The 16,702-nt window shown below is 36.1% G+C and overlaps 1 pseudogene; it reads right to left on the reverse strand.

Annotated features, from left to right (window-relative positions):
• Nucleotides 1–1,703: 1,703 nt before the first annotated feature.
• LOC128946096 (E3 ubiquitin-protein ligase TRIM23-like) lies at nucleotides 1,704–15,160 on the reverse strand (annotated as a pseudogene).
• Nucleotides 15,161–16,702: the final 1,542 nt, after the last annotated feature.

The raw sequence follows: 16,702 nt of genomic DNA on the forward strand, positions 1-16,702 counted from the left end.
ATGCATAATAACCAAATATATTTCCACAAAAGTTGCTGCTACTATCAGGAAGTTTATCTTTAGTGAGATACACAATCAGTAAGAAAAATTCCACAGGAAGTTAAATGTAGTGCACCTCTATTCTCAGAGGACCTTAAAAAACAAAACAAAAAGGCAAGTTTATTAAAATTAGTTCTCAAGGTTTTACATATTTTATTGAAAAGAAATTATTTTCTGAGCAATGCAAATTGCAGCAGTTCACAAATTTCTTCTACTAAAAGAGCTCTTTCTTTAAAGAAATCTTTACCTAAGATCCACATCTACTCAACACTCAGAACCAGACCCTCATAGTCCACGGTAATTTTGAAGATAGAATACAGAAACAGTGATAAAACATGACTGTTCAGTTAGCACAGACATACTATTTTTGAAATGAGGTTCTTTAAAGAAAGCTACAACACAGTCACTGGATGTTGCATTTACTCAATTTCGAAATTACATCAAGATCCTTTGAAAAGTTAATTCAGTCTTTCTAAACAGTCAGCAATGCTTTAGTGAGTTCTAGTTCAAGAAATATTCCAATTACATATTCCATAAGTCAGTACACTAAAAACTAAAGTTCAGTAAAACTGATGAAACAAGCTTAAATTTATAACTAAAGCCATTTATATGTTGTATTAATGTATAATATGAATAAACCTCTTAGTGTACTCTACACTGAAGAGTTCACAGACATATGCAACACTTTCACATTTACTTCAAGTCATCTTACATAAATTCAATTTAAAAACACTTTCATGGTAGCATTCCATGTGTCACAAGCAATCACTTGTACTTGAAAATATGCATGAGTGAGAATTTTTCCTCTCCCCTCAAATTTAATGTTACTTAAAATACCAACTAGTCACCTTGAACATTTTGAATTAGAACTATACTGAGCAGCATGTGTAACTGAAGCCTAAGCCAGCTAAAATGAAACTAAATCAAGATTCCTCTAAAGAATGCATGTCTTCTGTTAAAAATATTACAGGAAAAGATATCTACCATACTTAGCAGAACTTGTTCATATTTCAAAAAGAGCTGTGAAGGGACAGTCAGCCCTAAATAGGTCAGGGGTTGCTCTGCAGCACAGGCTAAGCAGATGCTCAAATTACAGCCACCAACTGTGTACTGTGCAAGAAGTTACAGGCTGGGAAGGAAGAACAATTTTAAGTTTGGTATGTGCAAAACCCCCACTTTTCACTCCATTATAAACGTTTCCAATTTTATCAGCTTGTCTAAATAAAGACTAAATACTCTGTCTCAGTACCTGTACATGTGTAGGCATTGAAGACCACTTCAAAAACATTAAACTACCTTAAAGCTTAGTGTTCCTTCAGGTATTATTCACGTCATTAGACTTGCTGAATCTGAAGCTGCATTTAACATAATTTACCTGAAATTTAAGTAAGAAGAATACTACAAATGTCGTAATAAGGAAGTAGTTACATTAACTGCTTCCTCTAGAGGAAAAGTGCAAATGTACTAAATTATTCGTTTACACGTTCTTGGCTTTACCTAAGGTATGTAGCAGGAAAACAACATAAAATTCCTAATAATACAATGAAAGCAAAGCCACAGACTATGGGATACACTTTCTTTACTAGGCGAGGTTCAGAGCTCTCACACAGAAACACTTTTCAGCATGGCAAAAATATCTCCATGTCTCTGAAAAGACACTGTTCACTTGCACTACCTAGTTCTCCTGATTCACCTCTACTCCAGTAAGAAAAGTTATGATACAGAATTTTGATCTACTGCTCAGAGTCGTTGTAGCTTCTCTACCAACAGGAAGAGAGTCCGTGGCATAGCTGCTTCAACTGGCAGTGGCCATGGACTTAGAGAAAAGGGAAGAAGATTCCGGTGTGCATACCAGACAGATAAAATTGTTCACAAAGTTGCATGTCCAGCAGAAAAAAAGATATCACTGGGTCATTGCAACCTTCTCTAAATTTAAACAGAACTACACCCATATTTCATGGGTTTGTGAATGAGTAATCTTCAAAAATAGAGGCATTGGTGACAATTTCATGTAGAAGATACAGTAAAAACTGAAAATCTAATTATGGAAGTTTTATACCACATTTTACCATCTACCCTTCTAAAGACTTACAATTAGTGTTCACTGGTTTTACATTGTGTTATTGAATATTTTAAGGCCACTCCCTTATTCTGGAATCATGACTTCTACATAAAAGCACATAGCTGGACTGACATTACACCACTGTACTTCTTTAAGAAGTTGTTTTTTTAAAATTTATTTTGACTTCTTCAGGAATAAACTTAATCTCTAAAGGCAGATTATGTCCCCAAGTATGCACAAAACACTTTCACCTCAGTATCACCATAGTACGTCCATAAATAATTCAGTGTGAAAAACCCAACTAACCCCTGCCCCCAAGATATAAAACGAGTGGCTAAGTAATACCAAAGCCCCTTAGCTCTGCAATACTTTTCTCCAATTCTGAATTTCCTTTGTGCAGTTATGCTGCCTTCCTGTAACAAACAAGGAGGTTAATAAATAATAAGGAAAACATTTTCTTTACATGGTGTAGCTGCATGTAAGTTTCAATGCCACCTTTGTATTAATGGATTCTTTTGATATTAAAGAGTAGCACCACTTATCTCTAACTAATAGAGCTGGCTATTCTAATAAACTTGAGATGGATAGTGGAACAGCTTCATGGGAAAGTGTTTCTAAACTACTCAGAATTCTTATAATACTAATTAACTACTGTAACCGCATTATATCTATTACATGAAATCAAATGCATATTTTATCAGGGAAAAATTAAATTTTAACAATATCTCAAAAAGTAATTTCAAGGCATCCTTGTAACACTCTTCCATTATCCACTAAATGTAGATGTATCAACTTTCAAAATCACTATAATGACACAAGTTTACTGAACCAATTATCCAATCTAGGATGAAAGGTTATATTTTTTTGTAACCACCAACTTAAATGAAGTCCCCTATTCAGGGAGCAGACCTGGTGCCAACATCCTAAATCGTGCAAATAAAAGAAAACCATAAACTACAACATCAAATTGCAGCTGATGTCAAGTTAAGCCACATCCAGGACACCAGCAGCCACTAGCTGCCTTGAAAGCCAGTCCAAACCTTCATAAAGTCCTGTACCACTTCGGGCATCACAACCCTGAATATACCAGCTACGGCCACAGCAGAGTTTGTGGAGACTCAACAGTTCTGTGATTTCTTCCACTGGAAGAGCACCTGCTACATCCTGCAAGAGAATCAAAAACTCAATTATTCATCTGTATTATATTTGAAGCCATTTCATTGGCTTAGACTGAAGCTACAGATCACATAACAACTCTTCAAACACAAAAGACAAATCAAACAGTTAAGCATTTACTACTTGCTACCATAAAAAAAACCCTGATTGATCAATCTACTAAGCATGCTTAGCACCAACACTTACTCGACCAGCATTACACATTACACACAAGGAAAATATCTCCATTTTATCTTTTCACATTAGCACTCTCTACCCACAGCAGAGGGTTCAGAAGGTTGGAATTGGATAGACAAGCTGAGGAAAAGAGAGTAAAACCAAATCACAAGTACCTGTTTATTAGCAAAGATCAAGAGCAAGGCATCCCGCAATTCCTTCTCTGTTAATAATTTTGCAAGTTCACTGTATGCTTCACTGACCCTATCTCTGTGGCTGCTATCAACAACAAACACCACCGCTATGAAAGAAGAAGAGAAATGTTTTACACACATTCACATATAAACTGCAAAATTAGCTTTTAACTTAGACCATTCCTTTTTCTAGAAGCTTTCTATGTGAAGTTCCTCAGTACACAACTTTAATTTTAAATCCAGGATGACTGAGAAATTCCTTAAATATTTCTGTATTTTAAACAGAAGTCTAGAATTCATCCTAAAACAGTGAAAGAATCTCTAATTTCTTTTCCCTAGTCTAATATAAAGGCCATGATATTTTAACTACTTAGGTCTAAAACCAGATTTACTATGCGAGGATTAAGTATCTCAGTTTAAACCATTTCTTGATCCATTTATACTCCATTAACTCCCATATGGCTGTCTCAGTTTCCCTTAATGGACTGTAATATTCACAGGTTCAGCCAAATCAGCACAGCTTGCTTCAACTACAGACTACACAATCCAAAAAAGATGGCCAAGGACCCGACATAGCAGCATTAGATTTTACTATCCACTAGAGAGTAACTAAGATGCCAGAAAGACTGGGGAGTCAAGGGGGCAGAGCTAGAGGACAGAATTTAAAATCAAGGGGTTTGCGATGAGAAAAACCCCAACACCAAAACTAAAAATAACCTACTGCAGATATGTACCAGGGTAACTGCTTATCTTTCTTTCCAACATGCAATTCCAAGGCAGGCATGATTCCATGCTATTTCACACAGTATGTTTTAAGAGGACAACAGCAATCCCAAAATACAACTTTTAAAAGTTTGAAAAAATGAGTAATTTAAAATGTTAAAGTTTGCATTTAAGGCTGAAATAAGGCACAAAGCAGAGCACATGAGCTGGCGTTTGTAATTCCTAAGTATTTTAGATAATTGTGAATGAATCAATCAAGAGGAACTTCTGTCTGAACTGGGAAAAACCTATGGAGGATTTACAAAAAAACACCACAAATTTTTAATTTCATCAATGCTTTCAGACTCAATAATCTAGTCTATAATCAGATACTACACTGCAATAGCAAGTCAGAAGTTACAGAACTTGGTAGAATTTTTTAAGCTGCTATCTAAAGGCTCCTAAAAGCTGAGTATTTTCAAGTGCTATTTATATTCCATACCTGGCAAGTACTGCTTCTCACTATGTAGACTTTGGGACGCTGTACCTTGTCTGTTGTCAGCTAGAACCAACTTAACAGAGGTTCTAATTTTGTTTGGCTCCATGAACTGTCTGATGGATTTATGGAGAATGTACCTTTATCATCCAGTAGACATTCTGACCAACTGGATTAAAATTTATTAGCTCATGAATCTAACAGCTGTACTTTGCATTAGATAAACAACTTTCTACTGTCATAAATTATTTCTATTAATAATCTGTCTGGCTTTGAAACACAAGCGAGAAGACAAAATACATTTTAAGAGCTGTATCAGTATTACCTTGCATATTGAGATAATAATGTTTCCACAAAGGCCTCAATTTGTACTTTCCTCCTACATACCATATAGTAAACTTTAAATTTCTGTATTCTACTGTTTCAACGTTAAAACCTGGAATAAAAATATATAAGTTTTACAGTCCTGCTCTGTATGAACATAAAATAACCAAAATTAGTAGATAAATCAAACATTCAGAAAAGTCATTACATTTAAGTCGTAGCTACTAACCTATGGTTGGAATTGGCTGCATGAATTCATCTTGCTTTAACTTAAACAAAATAGTTGTTTTGCCAGCTCCATCTAATCCTAAAGTAACAACCCAAATTTCCATTTTTGGTCTAATATGTGCCCTGTTGTCCTGGAAGAAACAGAATATTATGTATTAATAACAACAGCAAATTTTGGAAATTCAATCTAGAAAACCCTTATGTTTAAAACATGTATTCTGTCACCATTTCTAAAGTGACTAAATGGATGGTCTCCAAAAGTACAATGCATAAGCACTCCCAGCAATAACAGAAATAAATAGAAACAAAAATATCCAATAATAGAAATAAAAATATCCAATAATGTCTGTAGTGAACCTGTAATTTTTACTTGATCTGAGTTACAACATCTCTTTTAGAAAGCCAGTTTCATGACAGTATGTCTGTATTTGATAAAATTTCAAATTCTTTCATCATTCTTGGCTGAGACCATGTGAAGAATTTTTTTATGGCAATTAATTAGAGTTCACTGACCAGGAAACTCTTTTTTTTCCCCCACTTTATTAATGCCTCCACCTAGAGAACTACTTCCTTGCTGGAGGTTCCATAGCTTTACCTCTTCACCCTAAGCCTCTTCCAATCCTTTGCAACAACAACAACATTACTAGCACTAAGCAGTAATCTGAAATAGTAGAGAAAAGCAAACAAAATCCCCCAGGTCTTGCTTGGAGACAAGAAATGAGAATCAACTTCCCTATTTGTAGTTTACACCAAGCTATTGTTGAGGAGATGAAGATGACACTGACAACATGATCAAATGGCAAAGCATAAATTCTAAAATAAACACATAGGCTGAGATTAGTATATATTTCTGAAACACATTTTGAAGTACTTAGAACTGCTATCTTGATGAAACACCAGGGTTTCAATCACCAGAACTATGTAGCAGTATATTTGTTTTCTTGCAAAATCCAGACAGCACTGTGCCTACTCCACACAGCCTCTTATTTCTTCTCACAGAAGAAATACTACTGAATGCAAAAATGCTACATCATCTCTTGGTAGAAGACCAACAGGTTGACAGTGTTGCAGGACATTTAAACATCTACATCACATGATGTGAGATATCTAACTATTTATCTTTCCATATACACATAGATATACACAGAGGATCCATTATGTATCTGGATATATTGTCATCATGACAAGCACCTGTTTTCTCCCTTCTGTCATCAGAGAAGTAGCATACTTTCAGAATAATCAATACAATTCAATGACCTTATGCTATCACAATCCTGGAAGAGAATAAAAATACCTTGAGAAACTGCTTCCTAAAAAAAAAAAATTAAATATAATTGTGCAATTACCTCAATGCAAAAGTCAGCAACATCATGACTATAAGTGTAAAAGCCAGATCAAAGGCTCATCTCATCAAATATGCTCTCTGAAACTAGGCAAAGATGGACACGAAATAAGAAAATAAGAAATAAGAAATAAGGAAGGTACATAGTGATGATAACTGTCCTAAATAACTTCCCTGTGCTTAAGAGCTTGCAGATCATGTGAATTTCCTAAACCAACTGTGAAGTTTCTTCAATCAGCAGATCTTGATGCATTATTCACCTATGAAATTGTCTGCTTGCTGCTTGAAACCTAAATGGGCCCAGATGGTCCCTATCATAGAACTCCACAGACTACCTTTTCAGTATGAAATAAATGAATTACGTTATTTGAATCTGTGAGATGAACTTGGATAAGCTCAGCAGGTTCAGTACTACTATTACAAAAGGCATATGCTCCACAACCAAAAGACTATTTGAGATTTGGAAAATAAAACATTGAGACTTAACTGCTTTTTAATAAATTTTTGTCCAAGTTCTAGATATTTGGAGTCAGAGCTGAAATTCAATGACAACACTGCAACACAACATGATTATCAGAATGGGTTATCTCATTCTGGAAAAGAAGAACTTGTGGACAGATTTTTGACAAGGTGCAGAGAAAGAAAAAACAAAAAGAAGTATGCAGAAGGGTCTGAAGAGTCTAAAGATGCCATGTCTCCAGCACTCTTTTCACACTCAAACTTTAATTCTGATTTTATCCAGAGTTTCTGGCAGTGGATCTCCCCAATTCTTCTCTGCACCTGAAAGGAAGAAGGAAAAGCAGCAGCTCTGGATAAAGCTGCTCAGTTCACAGGTTTCTTGCAGAAGGCAGTACCCTGGCTATGGGCAGAGCTTGCTAACAGTGAGCCAGTCCTCTCACAGCACCACCAGATGTACTGGTCACCTGACAGCTCCCATGGCTGGAGGGCAGAGGCAGTACCACTTAAATCATCAGGGAAATGAAGGAGATGAGTGAGACTGTCAAATTTAGCCATCCTGCTGCAGTTTGCCTTCTCCAAGGTTTGGAATGAAAACAGGCTGTTTTCAGCATGTTTGTATTCTCTCAGAAGGAATCAAAATGTGATGGATGCCAAATTTCCACTTTCTGCACAAGTAGTTCTGTCACTTCAAAAAACATTGCAAGCAAAGTTGCTATTTAGAAAACTGTGTGTAGCATCTGCAATATGAGTCAGTAATAACGGACTATTCACGATCACAGCTAGAAACTGACATGAAAGAAGTCTCTCATTGTCACTTGTATCAGCACCTTTAACTAAAATGTTGCTTAAAAAATGACAAATAAACCCCCTTTGTGTCTGTATTTCTGGCAGGTGCAAAACTTGATGGCATACTTAAAAACAGGTAACCTTAGACTCCTGTTTAAGTAAAACTTGTTTCCTTAAATCTCAGTGCAGAAGAAAAATCCACAACTATGATCTCTTCACTTTTTTATCCTTGACCTCTTTCAAGAAATTTGATGAGACAAAAGCTCTCTGTACAGGTTTCCTTAATGGTATCTTAAAGTGCTTTCTCTCTGAGAGAACACTTCCTTCTCAGATAGTCTTGATGTTGGTAAGGGTTAGTTGCCCATAGTTAGTTTAATATCATAATGAGAATTTATCTGTCAATCTCAGGCACTGCTTCCTTAATAGTTTTCTCTCTCTGCAGCATGCACATATGTGCAGCTTGCACATATGCATATTCATGACGACTACATGCATTTCTTATATATAATGTTCTACAGCTACTGCACTCATTTAACAGAAAACTATCTTTAAATAAGGATCACGATCCTGGGCAAGGAGAATTCTCCAAATCCTCCCTTCAGAGCTTTGTATCTGGCATTTCCCTAGCTGGTTTAGAAAGAGGAAATGGCACTATGACTGTTTTCTTGTGTCATCAGTGAAACAAAAGATAGGTAAAATTTACTCATTTTCAAGAATGAAAAGGACTTCTCCCTCCCCTCCTCAAACCTCCATAACTTTCATTTGATATTAAATGTTCCTCTGATCTGGTACTGTCTGAAATGCTTTTTTACATTTTATAATGGATGCAGCCTTCAGTGCATGCCAGCTCATGAGGGGGACCTTTCCAGTAATATAGTAACAGTTTTACAGTTTTTTGTCTGAAGATTTTATTTCTGCCTGATATCTGTTGCCAGGTCCAGATATGTACAACAAACCTCACTGCAAGTCACAATAGTGGCCATCAGCATAACAGTAATCTAAAAACACATTGCTAAGAAAGAGAACATTAAGCTTTATCAGATGTGAGGAAACAAAAAGTAAGAGGCTGCTTTCACCTTATTTTTTCATGGCTGCTGCTGTTTTTCTGAAAAATTACACTTGCTTTAGCACCTTTGAAGTTCAGAAATTAACCTTCAGAAGACTTCATAAAAATACAAATTGTTACAAGATAAAACCAAATCTTCTGGGTCCCCCAAGCCTATTTTAGGCCTCCTGTAACACCTTAGCTAGCTCCCATCATTCTCTTTCCAAATGCTCAGAAATTAACAACCAAAATTTTCCAAGTCTGACAAACAGCTTTGAAAGCCAAAGCTTTCAAACATTCAAAATGCCCCTCTGACTCACAATTCTTCATCTGTGAATTGTGATTACTGCTTCATTCATGGAATAATGAGGGTTTGCAGAAGAGGTTTCCTTGGCCCTACGAGCTTTGGTCTCTGCTAAATAGGAAAGAGACAGGCAGACGTGAAAATGCTGCATTAACATGGAAATTCAAATATATTGAGGTTACAAAATGAATGATTTTGAAGAAATTTAATTTCCTAAGTCTGCAAGAACTGACATAGAATCTCTATGGAAGCATTCATTTCCTTACAGTAAATGTTTCAACAGCTACAGTTAAATTCTCATTTTTGTCTCAGCCACAATAGACCCTCTTCCTCTTTCACCCATTCAGAAGCAAAAAAACCCCATACATCAAAGTACTTGTTCCTTGAGTTTCAAACTTACTTACTTTCCTATGAGGAAAGCATTATAAATAATAAATACCATATAAATACACCAAATAAAAGTAACATTATCAAACTTTGAATAATTTAATCCCTTTTAATGAAAGTGGTAGTGAAATTATATTGAAGCAATAAAACCCAAAACTACTTAGAAGATTAATCATGTATTAGCTAAGCCATGAGTGAATACCAAGCAACTGTAAAACAAATTACTGTTTAATAAACTGAAAGAAATATATTTTTTTGACATTATAAACTGAAAGTTATAATAGTAGTATTCAATTTAAAATAGGTGAGAAATCTCCAGGAAATAATCAAAGAAAGATGTTCCTAGGACTCCGAAATGCTATCCAACTTCTTTAAAAGAAAACAGCTCATGTTCAAACAAAGTTACTGATACGGTCAATGACAAAAGAACATTTCCCACCCTTATTACAGCAGCACGTGGTTTTTTGCTCAAATACCAGATTGCATTCATCATGTGATAAGACAATGTGGCTCTAACTGATACTGAATTGCCTCAACTTGTTGCAACAAATACAGCATAATAATGTACATCAATTATTCCTGCTTTATTTTACATTAGATTTGGGACTTCATAAAGTGGTTAACTGTACTTCCATGAGGTTAAGAATACCTTTGTAAAAGTGACAGGTATGCTAGCATCCAGCTGTACATGATCTGCAAGTTCTGTAAACTGCTGTTGCTGTTTCTGTAATGTCTCTAGCAATCTTGTAATTTCCTGTTTGGCCAACACTTCTCTGCAGTCGTCCTAAACAGACAAAGAAAACAAAAGCATGCCTTTCCTTTAGTAATTTACTTTAAAATACCCCAAATATAATATAAATATCACTGCTAGAAAGAAGGGTTTTTAAATAGAAATACACTACTTCAAGAAATTAACATTTACAAAATAGATTTATTTAAAATTGCAACACAAATATGAATATCTTAACTGTCGCAGACATTTTTTCACAGAAATCCTTTCTTTCAGATTTCTGCATTTTCTGGGAGGCCAGAGGCCTCAGAAGACAAGGTAAACAATTATTATCAGATGCTGTGGAATGTAACAGGGGTTTCTTGATTGGCTCATTTTCTATATTTATAATTAAGGGCCAATCACCAGTGCAAGCTAGGGGACTGAGTCCCTGGACACAACTTTGTTTTAGATTCTTTTCTTTTCTATTCTTAGCTGTAGCTAGCATCTGCAAACCTCTCTCTTTATTCTTATTTAGTATAGTTATAATGTATAATATATCATATATCAATAAATCCAGCCTTCTGATCAAGAAACAAGATTCTCGTCTCTCTCTCACCATGGCGGCCCACTCAGGCGCAGTAATACTTAACAGTTTTCCTTAGCACTAATAGATGTTAAGTTGTTCTGCAGGTTTATAAAAAAACTAACAAACCTTCTTTATGAGCCACCTAGGAGTAATACAAATTATAAGAAGCAATAATATCAATGTAACATATAAAGAACATTTATATTTTTCATATATCATTTAAACAGATGGAACAGAGCAACTGTTTTGCAACATATGGCAACACACTTAATAGGAACATATTAGCATCCCCCCTCTCAGGATTCAGAACATTTGTACAGTTAAACCTGACTACACAACCAAACAAAAGCTCTAAACAAATCTGGAAAAAAGAAGTACAAATAACACATTCACGAAGTAGCTTCTCACATTCAGTTTACTATTTGCTACACATACTATTTACTTTTTCCTATCATTACACTGAATTAATAAGAGACCAATGAGAAATTGACACACAGCCACTTTCTTCATACATTTAAGATGTAGAATTACCAATGTTACAAGTGTAACTGTAAAATCTTTCCAATACATTCTGTAGGGGTTTTTTTTGCTTCAGTCTTGTCTTGCCTTCCCACTAACCTCACAAATATCAGAAAGTACTCCAGAAAAATCATGCCACAGGGTTTCCAGTAACTGGAGGACTCTGCAATTTTGGACTATCTTTGGCTAACATCTCTTGTAATGAATACTTATATCTCATGTTAGACCATGACTGATTTAATCTTATAAGAAAATAATGCAGAATACCATACATCTCTTTTTTTATAGTCTAAAATTAATTTGTACTTCCATGTATTTTGCCATATGCTACAGCTCACTTGCAACCTACTTGTTGCAAAGTCTTTTCACAGTGAAGGCAAGCTGTTGAAACCTGTGACAGGAGAATGGTCATATCTTCTTGCTGTTGCCTAAGCCAAATCAACTTCTCTCTCACATGAGCATCAACAATGCTAAGAGCCATTTCTTCCTGATGACAAAGGGTTTCATGAAGATCAGAAAAATAGGCTCTGACACATGAGCGCGCATTCTCTGCAGTTCCTGGTACCTAGAGTGTTGCAGAAAGGTGATCCAACAGTTTAAGGACACCAGTTGATTCCAGGAGCAAAATTTAAATTTTGTTCCAGATTCTAATTTATTTTCGCATATGCCTGGCTACATCACAGTTAACGTCCCAGTTAGGGCTGATAAGACTTCCTGAATAACACCAAAACACTTCTAGAAGTTACTCCTATAATCACATAGCTCATTTGCATGTATAAACACCTCACTTAAAATGACCAGGGAAAAAAGCCTCAGTAGTGTTATGCTACCTGAGAACATACACAGTCTGTACACTAGGAGTCAAACAACTTTTTCCACTGCCTCCACATTTCCATATAACCTAAAAACATGATAACACCAAGTTCCCATCTATCTGCTGACCTAAGCCTCAATACTGACTTGCTAGATAGAAGACCCTAAAATCTTGCCCTTCAAAACCTACGCATAATTTTCAAAGAAAGTCTTTATCCAGTTATTACAGAAAAGCCAATAATCTGTGCATGTGGGGGAAATAAAATTTTTTTAAAAGCATACATGTTCAGTATGGACCATTCCAACTCCATCTTCAACAATTTGTTCTCCTCCTTCTATATGCTGAACAATTCCAACTAATTTTCTGGAATAAACAGATTTCTTCTGTGAAAGTTCTGATACAGTGAGCCATGTCTAAAATGGATGCACGAATCTGGTTTGCTTCTGGTTCCAAGACAGAATGCTATTAATTAAAAGCAACATATTAAACATCAATCATAATTATCTTCCTTAATAATCTTTTATATTTTACTACATATTTAATATACATGTGCAAGTATATGGGCATATATTTTACACATACATATAGTATAGCCAAGTAAGAACTGAAAATCATCTTGCAATTTAAAAAAACAGTTAGGACCTACAGATTATGCTGAAACTAGCTCATACATCTAGCAATTACAGAAGTAAACAAAAACTTGCCTGTTTATCATAATTTATTAGAAAAAAAGAAGAATAGTTAGATTGCACCAGTGATGTGATGTGCATGTAGTGTCTACATTATGAAAACAGCTTTCTAAATGATGACCCAATGTCATGAAAACTTCAGAAAAGCAGCAGATAAAGGGACTGTCCTTCTTCACACATATATATTCACACTAGCAACTCATTGAGTTCTCAGATTTTTTTTTTCCTCTATTTTACCATGGCAACTGTCTGACACAAAGGGAAAACTAAAGAATGGGATGAACACATCAAGAATCTATCCTCCTTTCTTGACAAGCTTTTGTACTTTATTTGGATAAATAATTATGCAAGCTACCCCCTGGCATGACTACAAATTAACTACTAGCAGTACCTTATGACCTTGATGCTTCCCATATTCTTTGCAGACACAACACATGAGAGGACTCGCCTGACAGCCTTCTTCTAAACAAACAAACACAATGGCATGCACTTGGTGTTGGGAGCACATCGTCTTCTCATGAGGCTAATCAGCAAGAGGCACATGCCTGTGCTTCTCCAGAGTCTTAGTAGAATGAGTAAGCTGGGAGCAGTCTGCACACAGGTTGTCACAGATATCTTTTGTGAAAAATCCTTTCTTTAGGATTTTTCCTTCTGGGAAGCTGAGGCCCCAGAAAAAGAATGTAAACAATGGTTATCTGCTGCTGTAAAATGTAACAGGTGCACCTGTGATTGGCCCATGTTGCTTGTGTACAATTAAGGGCCAATCAAAGACTGAGCTCTCTCTGGGAGAGAATCAGAGAGAGCTCCTTTGTTTATTCATTCCTTTTCTATTCTTAGCATAGCAAGCTTCTGAACTTTTCTCTCTATTCCTATTAGCATAGTCATAATGTAATATATATCATAAAATAATAAATCCAGCCTTCTGATCATGGAGTCAAGATTCTCATCTATCTCTTCACCCTGCAACCTTTGCAAGCCCGGTAACAACAGGTGAGTGGCACAAACAGTGCAATACACAGATGCAACATGGGCTTCATCTTCATAACCACGAATGCTACTCTAACAAAGAAAACCAGGCAAAACTCAAGTGGTTAACATTTAATCCCAAAAATGGAAGAAAAATTAGAAGACTTGTCAACAATACAGTCTTTGTTTAAAAGTTATACACTAATAAATATTTGGACTACTTTGAAACTTGATTATAAGTTTTCAATAACCTTTTTGAAAACATAAGTTTAAAGTGTTCATTAATTTTATAAATCCAAGCTTCAGTGCAAGTTGTAAAGGTTTGGAGGAGAAAATAAATCTGGCTCTGGGAACTTCCTCCAAAGCAGTTATTACAGACCAGAAAATTACTTACAGAAAAACAAAACACCAACAGTCAAATAAGCACTTAGGAAAGTTATCTACATCTAGAATGGTACTGCAAGATATGTTGCACACCAGCTGTTAATATTGAAATGATAAAAGCAGCTACTTTTGGTAATGAAGTACCACATGATATAATAAAATTACTATAAAAGGCAACTGCTGACAACAGCTGAAGTCTTTAGGAAGAATTCCTGAGGAGTTTCAGAAAACTGTGCTTATATGACTAAAACTAATATATCAAAATGAGTAACCTTTTCTAAAAGCCCTAAAGGCATAAAAAGGGGGTGAAATAGTATGCATGTTTATTAATACCAGTTTATTTTCTGCTTTAGTCAAGTACAACTAGTATTTAATTATGAACAATTAACTGAAGCCTTAATACTAGATACTGGAAGAAAAGAACAGTATTATTGGTGAAATTTGGCAAAGAACTGATTTTCAATCTTTTTCCTATTTAGAGAAAACTTCTAGCAAATGAAACTTTTTTGTTGTTTGTTTTGTTTTTTGTTTTTTTTTGTTTAAAACTCAGTACCTCTCCAGAGAGACCAATGCCTTCTTCAGTTGTCCCATACTGCCCAGCAGGTCCATTCTGCAACCGTTCCAAGAGTTCCAACAAAGCAAAGTTCTTTTTCAATCCCTAGACACCAGAATCTCCTATTTTTGATGAAGAGTTAAACAAAGGAGAGGAGAGGAAGAAAAAGCTCAAGCATATATAATTTTGAGAAATTCCACAAACCACAGCTGAGATTCGGACAAATATTAAGAGCATATCAACTACATTAATATTAACCAAGTGAGATACAGCTATCAGTTTTTCTGCAAGCTCACTCCATCTTCTTCCTTCCTTTGATCATCGAGCTATTTAATATTTATGCAGATCTTCCCTATCAAAAGATGCTAAGATTATTAAAAATTTAGAGAAACTTAGTAAAAATACTTGTAAAATAATCTGCAATAGCTAACAACTAAAGAATACAAGGAACACACAAACACTGTGTATTATAAAAATTATTGTTTTCAGAGGTATAGTGAACATTTCTACCCTGCTAATGGAAGCCATGAAGAATTCCCTACTGAGAAACCTTATTCCCTGTATCACAAGATGTCGCAGTCGAGGCGGTCACGACACAAAGCAGAGACCACAAGCAGTCTCAGTTGGCAACACTTTATTAGTGAACATGGCTGATCTTTTATACACTTTCCAATTGTTTACCCTTCTTCTACCTTAACTATTGGCCACAATAAGTCAATACCATGCTATTGGTGAAAGGTTATAGTGACTTCACCTAACTTTCTAAAAATGCTTCCTCCAGCTGCAAAGTGCTCTTATCTTTCTTCTCTCGATCTCCTTGGTTACAGCCTTGGAGAAAGCTCCTTATCAGCTTCTTCTTACTTCTCGGCTTCTTCTCGCTCCTTTAGCTAACAGGCCCTCTGTTAGCCCCTTCCACAACAAGATGCAACACCAATTGCAGATCTCATGCCAGCAAAATCTAAGTAAGAGTTAAAACAATATTCAGAAACAAAACCCAAGGTGCTACACTATTTGATAAAATGGAAGATCACTCATACTCCCTAGAGCAAAGCAGAAACCCATGTCTACTCCTGCATGATCCTTATTTCGTAGAAGTTAACATGAAGTAATGAGATGAGAAGCAAAATCAGAACGGCATCCCAATAACTGCTGCTAAATGGTAACCATATTGGCCACATAGCATATGAGAATCCTAGCAGTTGCTTCTTCAAGGAATTGGCATCCCTTGACTCTTTTCCAGTGTGACTGTGTGAGAGTCTGTCCTAATTTTCCCTCATCTGCCTCACGATCGTCCTTGGGAGACCACTGAAGAGAAGACCCCCCCTGTCTATATCTGGCTCTGAAGGAGAAAAGTCACACACCACGGGCCCTGAGACCTGAAAGCTCAGTGTTGAGCTATTGTTTTCACAGGAGTGTTTGCTGTGTGCTAAGAAGAGGGCACCATGCCCCGTTTGCAACAATAGCAACTTTGGAAGCTGTCCCACCTCTCGGCCTGGCTGGACTTCTCCTGAGTTTCAGGTGGTCTCCCACAGAAGACCCTCATCTGTTTTACAACCACCATGACAGACAGACTGAGATGTAAGAAGATTCTTCATCAAGGACTGAGACATGAAACTCCTGAAAGGCCCCTCTGCTCCTTCCAAGGACTGGGACTGAAACCCCCAGCCCGGGGGAGGTGTGTGGGGAGGCAAGCTGACCAAAGCGAGATGTTTGCCTGCAGATTGTGACCACTGGAGCAAGAAAACAATGGCTCTCATTTACTGCTGAGAACATAAACTA

This window comes from Melozone crissalis, unplaced genomic scaffold, assembly GCF_028551555.1.
Source record: "Melozone crissalis strain CALT ecotype California unplaced genomic scaffold, PUWL_Pcris_2 ptg000074l_1, whole genome shotgun sequence".
NCBI lineage: Eukaryota > Metazoa > Chordata > Aves > Passeriformes > Passerellidae > Melozone > Melozone crissalis.